Source organism: Amblyomma maculatum, chromosome 6 (genome assembly GCF_055883805.1).
Source record: "Amblyomma maculatum isolate TAMU_Amacu chromosome 6, ASM5588380v1, whole genome shotgun sequence".
Classification (NCBI taxonomy): domain Eukaryota; kingdom Metazoa; phylum Arthropoda; class Arachnida; order Ixodida; family Ixodidae; genus Amblyomma; species Amblyomma maculatum.
In genome coordinates, this window is record NC_139349.1 from 14,613,352 (window position 1) to 14,634,159 (window position 20,808).

General features: G+C 46.5%; 1 protein-coding gene across 8 annotated transcripts in view; it reads left to right on the forward strand.

Annotated features, from left to right (window-relative positions):
* bru3 (CUGBP Elav-like family member bruno 3) overlaps positions 1-14,303 on the forward strand; it is a 609,833-nt gene extending 595,530 nt beyond the window's left edge. For all 8 annotated transcript variants that reach the window (XM_084606110.1, XM_084606111.1, XM_084606109.1 and 5 more), the window contains one exon: positions 2,812-14,303. The gene's annotated coding sequence lies outside the window, so the exon portion shown is untranslated. The remainder of the gene's footprint in view (positions 1-2,811) is intronic.
* Positions 14,304-20,808: the final 6,505 nt, after the last annotated feature.

Consider the following 20,808-nt stretch of genomic DNA (forward strand, 5'->3'; position numbering starts at 1 on the left):
CAGCACTCATGCTTCTTATCAACTAAATTGTCATTCTCTCTGTAGTTGATGTGATTAACACCAAGTCTGAGGTTACAGCCACACACTCAGCCTGTTTTAGCAGACATATTGCTAAAATAAAGAGATCACGGTTAGTCAAAGTTTTTGCTTTTGTTGTTTTTAGCTCACCTGGTGCTTATATCAAGACATACCCCAGATCATTTGAATAACTGGTAGGCAAAGCACATTAATTTGAATCTCCTAAGAGCAGAAGAAAGTTTGAATTATCGAATGGCTTCGAAAATGCTGACAAGAATCGCTACCATTGCAGTAAATTTATTTGCTAAATTAATTGGGCAGTGATGACCTACGTTTTAAACGATGTGACACGGTAGTTGCGGCGGTGTCCTGTCACAAGTGGCCTGTGTCATTTTTTAGGCTTTGCTGCATGGCACAGTGAACGGCACTTGACAAGCACACATTTTCAGAGCAGTAAAAAAACTATGCAGGTAGAAGCGTGGACAATGTCCGGTACCATCAGTAAATAGAGAGATTTAGCATACCGTGATCCGCGATCCGCCACCGTGACACTCTACCGCTCGTGGGCGGGGCGTTCAAGCTGATTGGTTCCGATGCGCCAGGTCAATGTGCCGACATCAAGTATGTGGCGCCATCTATCGGCATCAAAGTGATCTGGGCATACGCAATGGAACGCGCGGTGGCGGTCCACGGTAGCGGATCGCGGATCACGGTGTGCTAAATCTCTCTATTATCCAAAATGCTACTTAACAGCAGTCAGTTAGCTGGCTGATGTGTGGCCAATAGCCTTCATTGCCACAGGCTAGCCCAAACGGCATGAGGGCCATAAAAGTAAAACTATAACTAAGCAGCTGGCCTATTCTCAGAGATGAGGCCATCCGTGTATTACCACGCTTGTCATTAGGAGCATGTCAGAAGTGCACAATCAACTCTGAAACATGCAGTCTAGCTATGAGGAGTGCTATTTTGATGATCACTTAGAGTGCCAACCGTGGTCGCGCGAGATCTGTTGCTCCTCTCCAGTGCTCACAAGGGCATTGGTTGGGACTGCACTGACATTAAGATTTACCCTATTTCTGAACTAACGGGGATCAATTTAAGTAGTATTTAGTCACGCGAAATAGAGAGCAGGAGGTGCCGCCAAGGCCATATATCACCTCTTCCTACAATCAGATGCCTCCGGCTGCCCTGCTTGGTTGGTTTTGCACATTCTTCAATAGTTCTACCTGGTTTTACCTTTTTTCCCGGTTTTGGAAATGCACAGCTTTGTAACTATGCCACCTTATCGCTGGGGCATATCTTGGGCTATGTGCCGGGAGCCAGGTTGCCCAGACACGGTGGCATGTAGTTCGAATTTTTCATGCATGCAGAATTGACTTGCATGCTAATCAAAAGGTTTTTTTGTACATGGACTTCCCCAGAGCTTGGCTAGACCAAGTAGTGCAGTTCGAATTATGCGAAAATTTGAATTATTGAGGTTCGAGTTAACAAGCTTTCATCTAATGCATTTTCATACACCAGCAATTGTGCAGATCTAATGTGCTGTTTAATGTAATGTTATTTTGTTGTTATTGAATCCAACAGCATTTGCTGAAGTCTGGTCGGGCTTTGTAGAGCTCAGTGATAAAATTCATGACAGATGGCAACAATGTGCCTACTCATGTTGACATCACTATGCCCCACCATTTATTAGCAGAATAGGAATGATGAATTGGCATAATGTCATCTCGGCCACTTGCTTTGTTTAAATTTGATATCCTCATTTCTTCAAGAAGCTACCTATTGTCTTATGATCTCCAGGAATGCTACCACTGCCTGTCTGAACATGTCAAGATTACAGATATTTTTACATAAGTGAATGGCATTAGCCTGTGGTCTTAGCACGTTTCCAACTGTGCTCTTCACTAAGCTATAAGGTTGAGTTCTCGGCATTAGGTTCCTTTCGGGGCATTGTCACTTTCTGTTTTAAGGTTTTTGTGTCTTGTAGTTTTGAAAGCTGTGCGCACTCTCCACACAACACAAGGCCAAACACACCTGCTAACTGGTGTTGTTTTCAGTATTGTCAGCATGTTGTGATGTACCTTCTTGCACGTGTATGCCTGTAGTTCCCTATCTATAATCTTGTGCCAATGATGAAACAGCTTGCACTGGGCTGGTTTGGCTCAAGTGAACTTGCAGTAGACCATTGCCTTCCTGTGCGTGTATGTGTACGATTAGCCATCACCATAGCATTGCTTCATATTGAGTTGGCTGGTCAACAGCTGTATGTAGTAAAGATTGCCACTTTTACCTGTTCAATGCTGTATTTTTCTGCTTATCAGTAATGAGCTGTCCCAGTTACTGCTGTGTAGGAAGACACTCTTGTATTATGCACATGCTGCCAGAGGCATGCAAGTTGATTTTAGCCTAAACATTAGAGTGCTACTTTTTATCACACCTCATGTACCTTTAGGCTTCCTTTTTCAGCTAATGCTCATGCTGGGATACCTCTTCCCACATTCAGTAATTCTTACCTAATGTTATTCGTTCCTAACTGCAATAGCTTTTGTTCATGTTTGCATCGTAAAATGTTACTGTGTATGTTATATTGCATATTAAACTTTTTCCCATAAAAAGACACTGCAAAACAGTCACTTTTGACGAGTGTGCGTAACATGCTAAGGAGTAGCATCTTGCAGACAGCTGTTCCTGTGCAATGTCTGACTCATGACACCGCAGCTGCTCATAGCTAGCACATGTCCCATGCTGTCAAGGTCGTTATTTTCATGCCTTTTTTCATCTCTTTTCTTCCAGATGCCAACTTTCCACGACCTAGATGGCCATGCCTGTTTCATGGGCGAGTGGAACTTCAGAGACGTAGTTAGAGGAACTGTGTAACATAGTTGCCACTGAACGCGTTTTAGAAGGCAGAGATGAAAGCAGTGTTAGATGGTTTGTTAGTAGCCGGAACAGAAAAATCACGCTTCAGGGCTCAATGAACGCATTCTTTCGGCTTACCAAAAGAGCTTCTACTGTTACTATTATGAAAGGCACACGCGAGAAACAATATGAACTGTAGTCAGTTTTAGCCAAGTAGGTTTAGTAGCCAACCCAAACCAGGCCTTGACACAATGTATAAGCTTTTACCAGCGTTTGCTATATGGTTCAGTGGAGAAATGGTGGGAGCCGGTTTAGGGGGGTTTATGTAGTTGACTTATTCCCAGGTGTCGCACTTAGACTTGCCATGTACTCGACGTGGGAAAGGGCAGGCCGAGGCGGCGCAGGAGGATTAGCACTAGGCTTCGTTATACTTCCTTTGCACCGCTTCGCCGCCTCCGCCACCCCCTGGCTGGCTTTTAACAAAGCACGGCACCCCAGCGAAAAGAGCAAGGACTGCCGGGCACACCGCCATCCGCACCTGCCAGGGGTCACCACCGCTGCCTGGGGAGCATCCATATCAGTATCACATCGGCGCTGGAAGTGCCATCGCCGTGGCGCCCTCTCACGGCAATGCCCGGCTGCCTGACTGTTTGTGCCAGTGCGTGCACGGGCCACTTCTTCCTTCTCTGCACGCTGCGGTCGCACTGTGCACTTTCCTCTTCCCACACACACTGACAGACCCACACGAAGGAAAAAAGGCACAAACACAGACATGCACAGACACGCTCAGTCACAAACACACAGCGGACGCGTCGCGCACAGGCCCGACCTGCGCCTACGTGAACCGACTCTGTTGACAAGTGCGTCCCAGCAGCGCCAAGTTCTGTAGTTGATCTATAGACGTAGTATTAGTAGCGATCACCTGTACATACCGAGGACAAGCGTAAACACGGCAGCATATTCTATACACACACGCTGTAACGATAATATATATATATATATACATATTATATATAAATATATATATATATAAAAAGGAAATAACTATATTATATATATATACACAAGCCAGAGGATTTCTAGACAGGAAGGCGAAGTGAAAAAGTAACGATTTCGTACAGGTCCCACGCTCGAGTGACTTGCGTGGTTGTTTGTAGAGACGACTATTTTTGATCACACAAAGTTTTTTTGTGGGTGATGCAGCAAAAGCGAGAGAAGCTGCGTCCGCGAATGTTTTCTGTCTCGGTTTCTGCAGACTCTGGCTGTGTCGTCTCCCCATGTTCTTTTTTTCTCCTTGTTTTCGTGAAACCAGTGCGTGGTGTTGTTGCAGCCGGGGTGAGCCAGAGGCCAGGCCACCGGCGCCACTTGGTTTGCAGTCGTGTTTCTTTTCCATTTGCATGGGAATGCGTGCTGTCTGAACAGTGTGATTGTGTGGCTGTCGTTTGCGACAGGATGCTGTGTTCATCTGCTGGTGTGCCGACCAAGAACATCACCCAAAGAAGCAGTGCACGAAACTGCAGCAGGATGTTTTCCAGTTTGACGAGTGTATCGCTCTTGTTGCAGCAGCCATGTGATTTGGCTGTAAGCCACTCGTTTGAAAACAGAAAATGACCATCTGTGTTCGGAAGTGTTAGTCTGCTGGAAAAAAATTTAGTACAGTGCTGCAGTTGTACGCCACTCTTTCAGTGTGTAGTTCTGCTGGGAGGAACCAGATGATTCCTACCATGATCATGATAGATAATCATGATGAGGTTATCTTAATTATATCTGCAACTTGTTGAAAGCTGCAAACTAAACATGACTCTGTTGCCACCAAGATCAACAGCTTCACCTAAAGGGGTCATTGATATTGAATAGCATGTGAGAGTGGCATCTGGCATCACTACAGTTACCAACTATACATGTAGTTTGTCTCTAGCCATGGCTTCTTGCCGGAATCATAGCTACAACTCATTTTCTCCTAAAGTCTGCTCACTGTAGCCCGACTTGTGACATTCCTTTTGCTGATCACTTTAAAAACGCCGATGTTTCTATCGTAGGAGGAGGAACAATGTCATTGACTGAGCTGCATTAGGTCCTACTTTTCGCATAAGCATTAATAGTCACAAGCAACCAGTGTAGGTTTACTAGCATGGACTTTTGCCTTACTGCCACTTGCGCTGGTAACCTTATAGGTTGTAACGTTGCTCTAATTACGGGCAAAAAACATCAGCTGCTCCCAGCTTCACATCCGTAAAAGGCACCAGTTTGAAGCATGGACCCTGAAACTGAGAAAGATGTACAGGTTCTTTCCAAGCTCTTTAACAGGCATTGCTGGTAAAATGATAAAAAGAAAGGCACCAAGGGCCTGGCAGTGGCCTGCTATTTTACCTAGTCTAACTCTGGGTAGCTAAGCACAGCCATCAAGCATTTCACTTATTTAGTTGCACAGCACTAAAACACGACTTTTCAACCTATTAGTGTGTAAACTTTCTGATGGCAGTCATTGAAATACAGATAAAGAAAACAGAAACCTAAAAACAAGTAACTGAGCAAGGTTCTTTGGGTATTGCGCAGCAAACCATTGGAGGTTCAGTGGAAAGCATGAGCAAGCTAATTTCCACTGTTATTCTAGAGAATAACACCATTCACCTTCATGTGATGACTGGCATTGAGCCTGCTGTCAACATTGCTTGGGCCTAATCGTAAAAGACTGATGTAAACATCCCCGTAACCTATGCTGCTTCAAAGTGCCAAGCTCTAATCTGGTATTGTCCTTGGTCGACTCACCAGCAGTACTTACGTAGAGTATAGTCACCAGATTGTTTGTTTCTGGGTGCTGTGCGAGCTCATTTTGGTCTCTCTGAAGTTTCACTTGTGGTCTGAATGCCATTGAGTATGCGGACTGTGTTAAGCAGACCTACAGGGTAAATACAAAGAAAAAAAGAACACATGTACCTTTCCTCTGAGATTTCCACGTCTTTCCTGTACCCTTTCAGACAAGCCTCTTTCTCTCTCACACGTCATAGCTTTTGCACCAGCTGCTCTCTTTTGCTTATTCAGCATTTTTGTCTGCCTCACACGTCTTCTGCCTTACATTCATCTGATCGGGCTTGAGCATCAGCCCGGTCACTCGGCATAAGACCTAAGGCAGCATATCTTTCTAGGTTCACTTTTCGGCATCATACGTCTTGCTGCCTTCTTTCATTCCACACTGACTCGTACGTACTCTGATCATTCGCTTCACTTCTGAAGTCGAGACTAACAAACAGGGTAGTGAGGCCAGATGATCGAGGCGGTTGGGGCTCTCCGCAAAAGGCCTTTTGTTTCCGCTAGGCGCTTACCCTTTTGGGCTCGATGCGCAACATCATACCCTTCTTTCACCTCACTGTGCAGCTGTGTTGATGCACTTGGCTGCGTGGTGGCTCCCCATAGGATCGCTTCTTCTACTGCACACGCACACATGACGCTCGTCGTTTTTGTCAACCCCAATTCGGATGTCTTATATATCATGCGAATATGTAAGCTCTAAGTTCGAGTAAAATCGCTTCTTAGAAAGCAAGCTAGGATGGGCACTGTCGGTAGAAGTTTCTATTCTCCCAAAGTGCAGCGCATACAGCGTAAAAGACAAACCGCTTCCCGAACGTGTTTGCTTTAGCATAGAATATGTGCCACATTTTCGGCATGTACGACAAGTCCAGCACTCTGTCTCAGATCCTCTGCCGTCCAGAGGAGCCAGTTAACTCTGCACATTCCCTCTCCATCTCCGCTCACATGCTTTTCTTTCGATCATTCCACTCGAAGACTGTCCAGCCTTCACAATGGCGGCGTCCATAGTGTCGAGAACAGTGCTACGCGATTATCAAACACGAGGCTGCGGTCATTTCTTGCTGCCCGTCGCACATTTGTTGGCTGGTTAGACGTGACACTACCGATACCGTCATTGGCCAAAGCCCTTGGTTACCTTGGCTTCGAGCCTGCAGCCAAGGCCTGGTGCCACCAACGCTGTCCTCCGTGATCGCTAGCACATTCTGGGCGATGTTGCGTGAACGAGGAACTGTGTTTCCAGCCGAGTGTAGCCTGGAGTGCAAGCGTTTAAGCATTTACAGTTTTATAAGACCCGGCCGCCTCCCCTCTTTTCTCTCCTCGTCGCGGTTGTTTGGCCGCCAGAGTCCTGTGCACCGGAATGATGCAGTCCGGTCACATTGTTGCCAAAAATGTTCCGCTGGACTCCGTCGTCAGAGCTCACATGAGCCAGCCGACTGACATCGGAATGCACCCGACGAGGGCCTCGTTTCCGGCCACCGATCGAGGCGCGGAGCGAACCGCTTGGTTTCTCTGAGTCACGAGATGCCTTGGCACACATCCGTTATGACCTCTCACCCTGCCGACCATCGCACGCTTTTTAGTTATTTTTTCTTTGCATAGGATGCGAGTATACCTTTCGCACACTGGTTATACAGAAATATATAAATAATATATATCTCACGCCTATAAATCCATATATAAAGATATATAACAAATCATCTCCATTGTCACAAAGTGAAGCCATGCAGACACATGACCAGTGGCTACGCGCAATGTTTAATCTGCCTGAAAATGTGTGTGTTGAGGCAAGTTATCACACACTCGGCGTTCTGAGGGGAACTTCAAACATCTCCCTAGTTCTCTGCTTGCATTACACCTAATGTACATACACATCTTACCGGACAGTATGCCAGTGGTCGGCAGGAAATTTGCGTCGCTGAAGAACTTTACAAGCCTGGAAACCAGCGCCTTCTCTCTGTTCTATGCGCGAGCCAACAAGCGGTGCATTCATCACGTACTTAGCAGTGCAGCGCGAGGACAACACAGGGCTGTACTGGGTTGTTTATCCTGAAAGGCCAAACTTTATCCTCTGGGTGTACAAATGGAGGCGTTCCATCTCTTCTTCGAAACATATTTTAATTTTCTTCCAAGTCAAACAGTATGATCAGTAGTATCTGTGCTTGCGGTTTCTTATGACATCACGTCATAACTCGAGGTTTTTATCAATGCATTTCGACAAGGTCACAGTGTGCTTCACATCGAATGACTCTGGGCCTTGTTGCGTCCACAGGAGGAATTTTACACTCACTTGGGGTGTTAGCTGGGACTGCCAATAGGCACGTGTTTTATTGGTGTGGCTATCTCGCTGTGCTCTAAGGTTAATTTTCTTCTTTTTATTCAATTCTGCATATACATCATACTAGTCCTTGCCTCAGATACAATGAAATCACCCTAAATCATGTATTTTTTGCATTTTCACAGGCTGCATTCGCATGCGCGTTCAAATGGCTTACTTTTTGATGGGCTTTTTCTCATTTTTGACTAAAATTTTCTGTCGCCTTTTATTTTTTCTCTTCCGAGCTCACATGGCTTTAATCCAACTCTGACTTTCAAGTGGCTTTGTTCCTTGGTTTTGAGGAGCTCCCTTTTCATATACAGAGGTCACTCTCTTTTATTTCTTCCGTGGAAACATTTGGTGCTGTCGGCTTTCATTTTCAGAGGCAAGAGTCGTTCTCAAGGTGAGAAATGTCTCTTCCGTTGGAAGCAGGGCTAGTGGTTAAGCCGGAGGAGGAAACTCTAAAGGGCGTCTCTCATAGCCTGAGTTGCTTTGGGACGTTAAACCCCACAAACCAACCAACTCTAAAGGGCACAAGCAGTAGAAAACGATGGCACCGAGTCGCACAAAACAACAACAGCAATGAGAATTCATGCACCTGGTTCCGTAAAATACAAGGGCTGCAATTTATGGGGTGCATAACAGCGGTTGTCTTCCTACCACCATGTGGCGCCACCATTTGATTGGCCCATAGCATTTGTTTCAATCTTTTGCTGTGGCAAAAAGCACAGTTCCAACTTCTCCATCTTTATTGAACTGATCCTGATTAGAACAGTCCCTATTATTTCATTAGCATTGCATTCATGAATGCGATGTCCGTACTGCACAATGAGTCATGTGCTGCGCATCTAAGGCAGCTTGTACATTTCAGTTACTTTTATAGCTTCATAAGCGATGGAAATGACTCACCTCACCGCTGATTTTTTTTTTCCGCATGCCTTTGGCACACTCATGGTTTTATCATCTAAGAACACATCATTCATTTTGTTGTAGGCGATTTTCTTCCTGCCTGAGTGCTTGTCATCGAATTCCCCACATTATTTATTCCTGCATATGTTATGACCGTTAAATCTTCTAGTCCTAATGGAGTTTTATATCTTTCAGTTCGTTGACGTGTGATCGCTAGCTTGAGCATTACAGCTGGTGTTCTCATGGGATATTCTGGTATTCATTTTTTACCTTTGTTTTTCTGCGTTCTTGCAGATGTTTGTTTCCAATAGTGCATTATCGTCTTAACCACTTATGATTATGCATGTACAGCGTGTAATTACATTTGTGCTACAAGATCAAGTTCTCGTTTAATGAACTTCAGTGTTATACACTTTTGGTAGTTTTAAAGCTCCCGTCTATTTAGCAAGTAAAAGTGTTACTGCTTTTATTGTTTAGTCATTTTTTTTACGTTGTTTGTGCAATACTTTTATCCCGACCAAGGTTGTTAAGCCCCATTCTTGACTTTTTTTTCTAGAGCTCTGGTGCCTACTAAAAAATTCTCAGAGTAACCTCTTGAACATAGCATGCTGGTCACTTTGTAATCTAGGCCTTAATATGTTCACTACTCAAGAGTGAGTAACATTTGTTCCAAAACAACAATTTTCATGGTGGACTTATACATCTGTTTATGATTAGTCATTTTGCTTTTGTTGTAAAATAATGGGCAGTGAGTAACACATGCAGCAAGAAATACAAGGAGGAAGAAGTAAGTCGAAACTTGTCTTTTGTTTGCAGCATCTGTTTACTGCAGAATGATGAAACATTATGTTGGGCTGCTTAACGAGCTTTACTTGAGTAATGAATTCATGGCGTTCATAATGAAACATGCGTTTGCGCAAAATCATTCATCATTTTTCTCTGTTGAATTGGTAACAAACGGCCTTTGCGTTTGTGGTGGGTCCACCCTCAGACTATCGAAACTTTCTCTGCTTCCCGGGAGGCCCATGATGCGGGAGCATATTGTGCCGAGATAGCATTTACTGTTGCTTCCAACTTGTTTGATATTTTTACAATACATATTTCCATAAGCGTGTTCTTTTTTTCCACGCAAACCTGTAACAACTTTTGCGCCACCCCGTGACGTGACAGCCGAAACCACCGACCGTCTTTCGATCTATGGATACCATCACGAACACGATTCACCGTGACCCTAAACTGTATATAGACGAGAAGACACAGAGCTTCTAGACTAGTCTGCCAACACTATGCTACGCACGCGAAGCTAGCCAAGCTTGCTGCAGCCAAGATATTGAGAACAGGGGTGGCTTGCACTGTCCAAGCACTTGAGGCCAGGCGTAGGACAGCAGCGATGCTGCATGTGCCATATCACCATTAATCTGCTTCGTGGTAGAGATTTCTTTGACTTGTTTTCTACACTTTCGTTACTGCCTGTTGCACTTATCGCGTACCCAGCTGGACTCTCTGTGCACAGGCAGAGTGTTTCATCTGCCGACCCCTCTTCTGGGCAAATGCCTGTAGGCGCCGGCACTGGTGTGTTTGTGGGACTACAACTTCTGTCAGCCAATCAGCCGCCTGTCTTATTCGCAAAGACGCTTCGGTGTACTCACCTAATATACTCCTAATGACTGATCAGATGGCTTCAGAAAAGCACAGTGCAGTTTTCACTTATAATTTAGCAAGCAGAGTCTTTGTTTATATCCGAGGCCAGTGGCGTACGTGCGTGTCAAAATGTGGTGTTTCTCCGCATGACCTTCTCATTTCCACAGCAGGGTTTCATTAATGAAACTAAATTGAGCAAATAGAAAGGCCACTTATCTGCTACAGTACAATGATCACTAATGAAGTTACAAATTTCATGAAGATTGGCACCATTTTGACAGAAATTCTGGTCCTGGGAGCACCAGGCAAGCGCCTTTGGGCAGGCGTGCATTTGTTGCGCGAGTGGCCAATTTCACCAGCCCCGCAATGCAACCTCACTGTTTATACACTATCCATTATGCTCATAGGTACTGCAGCTTGGCTGTCACACTTGAGTTGCGATGCCCAGCTGCACTCTTGGTTTTATTAGTGGTGGATTTAGCAAGGCACGTGGTGAGCATGGTGTAATGGGTCTCAGAAGTCGGCTGTTGAAGAAATAAACATATGTTTAGCACCTAGTGCTCTATTACTTTAAACTGAAACTGTAACTTCAAATTATGCTAGTAATGCTTTCAGAATTGCAGACAAAGGTTTTTAACGAAGTGATGCTTTTGCTTTCGTTATAAATACCCGACAGCGGAGGCGAACATAAAACAATTTTCCATAATAACAGCTAGACAACGCTGCTGGCCCCCGCACTACATGGCAACTTCATAGTACAGTTGTCAACAAATCATTGTGAGAATACACAAACAGACTGACTCATAGAAACTGCGTATACGAGGTATCTCTGTTTATGACAGCAGGTACAATTTTACGTCTGCTAAAAATGACTACTGGCGTCTTGCGCGGCAGTGGCAGCATGGTGAAACACTGGGCGAAACAGGTAATTTCTCCATAGCGTAGTGCGATCCTGACTGCAGTGGTATGCCAAGCAATGATGAAGATAATGCTTTCGCATTTACTAGAAAGATCCAATTTTGTAAAAGCATTCAAAGATCCTACCGGCTATTGCACTGAGTAACGAAACCGACTAGACAAGCGCGTGTGTCTACGTGTGGTCTCAACTCCTGTATTTCTATCGCCTACAAAAAGCAGTGAGGATAGTGCTTGTGCAGTTACAGATCCGGCATCTAGACCTAACTTGGAGAAAAACTAAACCACTTAAAATATGAACCACTACACTACGAAATTTTTACTCAAGGGCTACTTAAGTTGTGGCGAGTCATTTCTCATCTGTAAAATGTGATAAAGATAACCTCAGCAGTGACTTCATTTGAGTGAATAGCCTAAGCCTTTTGAAAACTTCAAATATCGAAGTACCCTAATCACATTGTGCTTTGCAGTAGGAGGACAAAAATGAACCATTGCACGATAATTATGATTACAACTCTCGACTCACTTTAGCGTCTTCAGTAATCCTATTCGATGCCAATTTGAGAAATGTTTAATGGTCTTTCGCTACTTCATGGTTCTTCTCAAGGTCAATGCAGTGGGCCTTTATGCCGGCTGCGTCAGCTTTTCCCGGCACACTGTAGGTTCGGGCAAATGTGACAACAGACTGGTCGGCGCGCTGTGCCAAGTCCATGGGGTGGTGATGCAGCGTAAGCTATGCCTTCTTTTCATTCAAAAAACACACACTCACTCATTCACTCGCCCACTCACCCTCACGTACACATTGTATTTTTAATGCATATCAAGCTTATTACCACTTGCATAGGCTACTTACTTACGTAGAGCGCTTTACTTGATCAGGGATTCAACGTGCTGTTCCTTCCTATGGGCCACCTGTTGTTGCTCTTTGCGCCGTGTATGGCCAGAATTGTGCTTTGTATTTTTTTCTTCACACACCGCTGTATAACGCATGTTGCGTCCTCACCAGTCTGGCTGATTCTGGCTTACTTGGTACGCTTACTATATAGTTATGACAGCATCACTTTGTCTAGACTTACAATAGCAGGTTTTTTTTTTTAACTTTTAGTTTTATTTGGTTTCCAAAATAACTGCTTCAAGCAAACTACGAACATACATCTGGTTGGTTATTTTTTGTTTGTTTTCAAATTTTTGGTACGAACGATTTGCTGGTTTCAGACAACTTGGCTGCATTGTTTCGGAACTCTGATCGCCTTATCCCACTCATTTTAACAGAAGCGAATGATCCCTGTGCACAATAGTGGGCACAAGGACGCGCAGGTGACTGTAGTTCTGTACTTGGGGTTCGCTTGGTACGCGTACAGCTGGAATGACGCTTGCGTCGGTTTAGGGCTAGATTGTCGTAGTAAGTGCTGCATTGTAAGGGAACGTCGCACACTTTTTTGAGTGCCCCCTATCAGCATCATAAGAATGGTAGCATGAGTGAATGGGCAAAACGGGAGTATAATGATTTTGTTGTTAAAAACTAAGGGTTTCAGGGAAAAAAATCTAAGAGGGCCACATGAAAAAGTAAGGGTTAAAAAACTCGAGCAATGACTCTGCAAATAAATAAAAACCAACTTAGTGTTGAGTGGCTGAACATTTAATTCTGCAATATGTTGAGATTATATTTCTGATTGTCACTTGTTGCTCTAATAGCAGTATTGAGTCATGGCTGTTAGCCTAAAGAAAGGGCAAAAGCACCGTCATGGGCAAAATTCCCAACCCTTTCTGTATGCATGTATTGTTAGTGATTGGCCTTCTTTGTTGGCAACCTTGATAGAGCTGTCATGTGATGGCTGTCCAGCACTCAAGTGCCGGCTGCCAGACAAGCAGTGTCTTCACGCCAAAAACGTTTCATGAATCTGGAGTCTGTTTCAGCAATTATGCTCCGTTTCCTCCGGATGGCCCAGTCTACGTGCCTCCTTTAGCTCTGCTGATAAAGAAGCCTGCCTTTGGACTTGCATTAAAGCATGCAAGCTAGGCTACAATGACTAAATAGGTGGGAGCATTACATAGTGTGAGAGAAATACTTGCAAGCTGCCTGGCTTGGAATGGTTTGCACTCGGGTTTGCTTGAGGCAAGCCTCGGCAGGTGTGTCAGTCCGAGAGGAATGCCAGAATTTGTTATTACAGTTGTAGCACGGGAGTGCCTATTTTTTTCATTTGTTTATTAATCCTCGAACTACAATTTGTTTCTTTCAAGCAAAATACTTTTTGAGTGAACTCGAGTTGACTCTGTTTTATGTGACTTAAGTTGGTTCTCCGAGGAATCTCACAATTTCTTCTATATTTTTGGCAGGCCTTTACGCGAGTTGTTGATACAAATTTGCAAGTGATGCATTGATACTCTTTTCATTAGTATGAATATGTACTGCTGTGTTTCAAGCACACGAAAAGACACTGTATAATAGAATGAGATGTTATACCATGTCCTCTTGAAGCTTCATTTGTTCTTGAGGAGCGGTCAAGCCAATTGTTGAATGGTTTCTCGGCTCTCAAGTTGGTTCTCACGTTCGTTGAGTTTGTCTTTTTTACTATCCTTGAGCCAACAGCGGAAGCATGCACATGAGCGCTGTCCCTGACAGTGTTACTGCTGCAACAGTGCATTCTGAAAAGTTGTTTCTTACTTTTTCTAATCACCTGACTCACATCACTGTAATCCTGGCGTCACGGATGCCTCATTTCGCGTTGACACGGTGACATAGGAGAAACAATGCCATTACCTTGTTCATTGAAATGATTGCATTGAACTTGTACTCTACAATGTTTACCTTCTGAAAAATAAAGACTGCGACGCATGAGTAATTTGCCAGACTTTTTGATGTATAGAAAGAACGAGCAGCATAAACCTGTCTAGTGTTGGTAAGTATAGGCTTCTGAGCAGTTCCATTGTATGCACGCTTGCTGAATGGCTGACAGGATGACAAACTACATACAAAACCTCTTCACTGTGGCTGATAGGACTAAAATTTGAACCGTAAGCACAATCTTTTCTCTGCCACTGCAACCCCCTAACTTTTTGTATCGATCGTTGACTTACTTTGTAGTAGCTGAGCCAGCAACTAGGACACAAAGATGGGCGTGAGCTCCAGCCTCCACCACAGGAGAGGGCGGCGCTGGTGTCGACCTAGGGGAGCAAGTGGGATAATGCGACTCCTGCTGCTGTGGCAGGCATTGGATTGAATTTGTGCGTTTGTCGCGATTTTCTCGGCAGTTTTGCTTTTTGATGTGTGCCAACATCACACACTTTCATTTTGCGTCGTCGCTGTAGTTGCTTTAATTTAAGCTGTTGACGCGGTCTGTTAATTACTGCTCTGCATATGCTACTGAACCCTGCGCACGCTCTCGTATTCTACTCGAAAAATTAGCCGAAGTAAACTTGGTTAAACAAGTTGCAAATATGTAAAGAAGCGAGTGGTCATTCTTGTGTGCAACATTGCGTTTCATCGAGCAAGATTTCATCTGTATGGAGTTCGAGAGTTTTGGTGCGACGAAGGACCGGTGCTAATTAAAGTTTATATCTTCTTGCGCTTATCACTTGTGAAGCTAACGAAGTCTGATTGCTGGCGGAAGAGAAAATGTACTGGCTTCTTGGCCGAAGCAGTAGAGTAAGGAAAAGAGTTGTCAAATTTCTTCTCAATGAAGGCATTAATTGATTCCCAAAACTAGCAAACGTTTTTGCTGCCACGCGCAGCGGTTCGCGTTGTGCAGTAATTTCAAATGACCGAGAAAATTAACTATGCATACCATGATCCGCTCGCATAACAAAACTGCGCAAAAAGAACAACGAAGCTCGAGTGGCAGATCGTTGATTCGTTGTCAGACTTTGCGTAGAAGAAGGAACACACCTCTGCACAGCTGCTTTAAAAGATTTCTTTGCGTCATCCCCACTGTCAAACTTTACTAAGGATCAGCCGAATGGCGTCTGTTCTGCCGGCAGTGTGCGAAGTACCCCGCATTTCGCCACCTGAAAGCTTGGGATCATTCCTTACCAGAGAAATATATGATTACCGAGCAAAGCAGCGGTGTAGTGGTACTCAAAATGATTCTTTTTAACGGTTCAGCGGAAGGGAAAGGCGCAGTATATCTGCCACACTTGTCTCTGTGGGCACCTGAACTATGATCGGTATCTGGAGAACGGCAACTCATGCCTTCGTGCATGTTTAGTTTCCGCCCGGGTTTGTCCACTCAGGACATCTTTCTACAACTCAAATATCATATTTTTGGCTCCCCTACAGGCGACACCAAGGCTATCTTCGGCGTCAACCTAACCAAAGTATTTGACAACGCCACGCAGCCATCCTAGAAGGCCTCCACGTCCTTGACGTAGGCCCGCGAATGTACAACTACATCAGAGGCTTCCTCTCCGAACACACAGCCACACTCACCCTGGGCGACCGCCAGCGCGGGGAACGCCTCGGAGTGCTGTTTTGTCTCCGATCCTCTTCAATATAGCCCAATTCTCCAACTCCCCCACCAACTCGGCCATGTCCCCGACATACATTTGAGCTCATACGCAGACATCATTGCTTGAGCTCCTTGGTCTGGGCGTACCGAGGCAGGATGGCGACATAGAATACAACTTACAATCGATTCTCAACATATTATCGACTCGTGCGTTCGTGCGCGCGGCTTAGCCTGCTCCCCTTCCAAATCAGAACTCTTCCTCTACCGCCCCAGGCCGCACGACCTCGCCAAACCACCCATCTCACTTTTGCTAGGTCACCCCCCCCCCCCCCCCCCCCCCCCCCCACCCTCAGTCTCCGAGATTCGCATCTTGGGCCCTTTTTCATGGTGGCATTCTGCACATGCGCGCGCAGTGCATTGCGGGAAGTTCGCGACCACCATGTTTATTCATCGGGCGAGGAGTTTGTCGAACCCATAGAGTAACTCTATGGTCGAACCACCTCCTTTCTGGACTGTTGCAAACCGGTTCTTTTGCCGCCGCCACCGTGTTGACGTCATGCGCGCACAACAGCCCAGCGAGCAATACGGTGACGCCTAGGAGGCCCTCGGCCAGTGCGGCGGATGGAGCAGTGCAGCCGGTTGCTTCGTTCGTCACTTCGCTGCTGTCATTTCTGCGCTCTGCGTGCCTGCTAAAATAACGGCGAGATGCCTCAGCGATGCGCCGCCGTGGGTTGCTTTTATTCTGTAGCCAGGAAATGTGAGATTCCCCGCGGCATCACTGCCCAGTAAAAAAAAAAAAAAAACAATTGCAAAATCACGCAGCTTAAAGGGCAAAGTGAATGCAGGCAATTAATTGTGCCGTGTGAATGTTGATGGAACTTCAATAGCCAACTCGCGTGTACGCAGCGACCACTTTGTGACAGGTAAGAGCTCCTTTTCTGCTTTCTTGCTCACCCGAGAAGCTGTAGTGCGAAATAGGGTGCGACGCCTCTGTTGTCCGTTTGCTGATGTGTAGCATAAGTTGCTGCATGAAGAAATATGCGGAAACTGCTCGGGCCTGTCTCTTAACACCGTAAGAATGGAGAACTTGTCGGGCTAGTTGGTTCAACAGCGCGAATGAGGTACGGAGGGCGAATGTGTTTGCCTCTTCGCCGCCGCGTCCATGTCTCCCAGGTTCGTGCTGCTCTTTCTTTGCATCCTCCGCATTCGAATAGAAGGGAGCCTAAAAAAGAGTTTGAAAGGTAAACTATAGAAGGACTGTACGCCCGCGTGATTATGCGCGCGCCGCGGCCACCGTGTTCGCCGAAACTGCTGCGGTATCTCCAGAACACCGGATACCTTCTGCGTATGAGCAACTTCCCTACGAAAGCAGTAGCCTCGACAATTGATCTGCAGTAGATTGTACCCATTTCAGGACATCGCAGTATAATAGACTATCTAGCGGACGGCCTTCTCAGCGAAACTCTCGTGCGTTCGCTATCCAGCCGACAAGCGCCTCGATCTAGGTGCCTCCACTGCGCGGTAGCAGGTTGCGAGATCGTGCGCCTCATTAACAGCTGTGCCGCAGCCTTACCAAACTACGAGCACACTCGACTAGGTAACCGGCTTTCGAATACATTTTCTTCTCGTTAATTACTCTTAAAACGGTCAGGTTGACATGCATTTCTCGTATATATATATATATAGCTTCTGCTTTTTTTGCAGGGGTACCTTCTCGTATCGTGGACCAACTAGATTACGTGCCATCGATCTTCAAACGCAAGAACGCGTCGGGGCTCTCGCCCGCTTGGAAAGGTCGAAGAAAAGAATAACAGTAGCCGCGAGTTGTGATCTGATGGGGCGTCTTCACTGAGCCCACCACAGCACGACAGCATAAAATGCCCATCCTTTCCGCAGTTGCTGGTTTGATGTTCCGAAGTGCACATCAATCGCGCTGTTACTGATCGGCGGCGGCACAGAAGTCAGGTTGCTGGTCCACTATCTTGCTCTCGTGCAAAAATTGCGTGAAATCTGGCTGCGAAAACATTGTCAACTACCTACACAGAAAGAAAATGTTCGCAGTACTTAAGGCAAAGGCATAATGAAACACTATAGCCGGAACGTTCGGAAGAGCACGAAATCTTCACCATCCGTTCACCCATCCACGGAACACCAAACTGACTGCGCCACGCGAACCGCCCAGAACACCAGTTGTGATTCGGCAGCCGCCGCTAGGGGCGCTATCCCAACTTGAAAAATAGGGAACATACATGTTGCGCCGCGGCGAAACATGTAGGCTCCCTAGGTCCATTCACTCCCACGGCACGCACAGAGACACCATCTAAGCTCTCCAGGCCCAAACCCAGCGAGCCGCTCGTTTCATTTGGCGTGTGGCGAACCGGCGCGGGGGTATGAGATAACGGAACACACTTCGCCTCACATAAGCCTACATCACGAGCACGGTGGAAGAATATGAGTCACTCGGCGTACGCATTCCCCTCCTCCCTTTAAAGGGGCGGGATTGCATCAACGAGCTGAGCTGCGCAAAGGTCGCCCTCCGACTACCCAAGCAGCTCTACTACCCGGCTTCTCAACCCCAGTACGCAAAATACATTTGAGCAGCTGGCAGAAGCCATCCTAACAGAACAGTTGACTCGACTGTCAGGTACCGCATGCAGTAGGCCGCACTCTGATTTCTCAGCTATAGGCATAACCCCGATCATCCATAACCCGGGGGGTCCCTCTACCTCCAGACCTACATTCCCATCTCATATCATACCAAGCACTTGCACCCCGAGCACGACGGGGAACGCAGGGCAGCTCGCGCCAAAGCCCGACAGTTCCCAAGGACGTGGCAGAGTACTCGTCGGGCTCACGCACGGCACTCGCCATCACTAACAATCAGGTCCGATTACTCGAATCAGGCTCTATCACCACTGACATCGATTCTCCGAAATTCCGGAGGAGGCAGCCATTGCGCTCGCTCTCATCTCAACCTCTGCTACCAAAATTCTCTCCGACTCAAAATCAGCACTATCAAATTTCGCCAATGGCAGCTGGTATCCTCCACCGCGGCTCGGCTTCTATGCTCTTGGCATCCCATATACACCCTGTAACCCTCATCTGGGCCCTTGCACACTTTCCAGGTAGGAGTTAGATCCCCTACGCCAGCCAAGGAGCGTCTGCTTATATACTTCAGAGATATCCTTACCCATTGAGAGTAGCGTCGCTATAGGGTCACCAGCACTCGGTGCGGAGGCGCGGCATTTTGTGTGTTGCCATTTTATGTGCTGCCTATTTTATGTGTTGCTCTTGAACTGTCATGCATTCAGTGTGAAAAGTGCGCTGTTGAATCGGACCCAGGTCGTGTGTTTTCTCACTCGGGCGCCGACGCCGCCAGTTTTTCGCTGCATATGGTTCGACACGGCGGCGGTGCGTCGGCGTTCCGCCGCGCCGCATGAAGTTCACTCCATGTGGCTGGCGCTTAATAATTAATAATAATAATAATAATAATAATAATAATAATAATAATAATAATAATAATAATAATAATTGGTTAACAGGAAAAGAAAGGCCCGGTATCTCACACTTGCTCTGTGGACACCTGAACCGCGCCGTAAGGGAAGGGAGGAAGGTAAGAGTGAAAGTGGAAAGAGAGAAAGGGAAGCCGTAGTGGAGGACTATGGAGTAATTTCGACCACCTGGGGATCTTTAACGTGCGCTGACATCGCACAGCACACGGACGCCACTTCGTTTCGCCTCCATCGAAACACAGCCGCCGTGGTCTGGTTCGAACCTGGGAACTCCGGCACAGTAGTCGGGCATTTTACCACTGCACCACCCCGGTGGTGCTGGTTGGCGCTCCCGCGCAGGTGTTTGCGATGGGTATCGGGTTAATGCTGGTGTTTCCATGGTACACGCACGTACACAGGCCCGGCCCAACGTCCTTTTTCATAGTATTCCTGTATATGCTCCCTAGGGAGCATATACAGGAACGCTACTTTTTCACAAAATGTGGCGCCCTCTGGGAGTGATTTAAAATTCGTCTGCTACTGGTCGAAATGAAAACGTCCTTGGGAGGCCGCCAGCGAAATGACGGTGTGTGTTCATTGACAGTTACCGCCATCTATCGCACACGCCTGTCCCGAATGTCAACTACGCAAGACCTCTGAGATCAGCTACAGTTGCACCGATCACGTAGGTTAAGAACTGCGCATGCGCAGCTGGGGTTGGTGGTTTGTTTTCAACCAGGGGATAGGCGCGCATGCGCATAGCGGCCGTGTGAAAAAGGCGGATTGTGTGGTCTCTGGCCACACAATCCGTTTTCAACCACTCACAGCAGAGTAATTCGTTCTACGAGAAGATCACACTTACCAGTCAGTGGCACCGATGCGCGCCTTTTCGCTTTTTTCCACAATAGTTAATTTCAGCCCCCGCCGCTTCCTCCCTCTCACTGCCAAGCTGCACCCCTCTGAGCGCTGCAACCCGGTGCGGACCGCACCCCACACACCCCCTTCGCGACGCCACTGCCCATCGAGATAGTCGGCGTGAGGCCTCCCACTGGCGCCAACTCCAGACACGTACTGCTCCCTACCCTATTCTCCTTCATGCCCGATACCCTTATCGGTTCCTGTCCTCCTGTAAGCTTTGCGGGAAACCGGGAGACTTTCTTCACGTTCTCCTCACATACCCTACCTTCTCACATCATCCATCCACAACCACAGCGGGGTCATACTGGGAGACTCTCTCGGCCAGCTCCACTGCTACAGAGCAAGCAGCGCTCGGTTATAACTTATCACCAACGTCCTGAATCGAATAGTCCTCCAAGGGCTGTCTTTTGCTTTGTAAGGGTGGTCAGCTTCGTAAAGGAGTGGGGTTTCCCCCTCCACATTTTTTTGCAGTAAAGTTAAAAAGACTGAT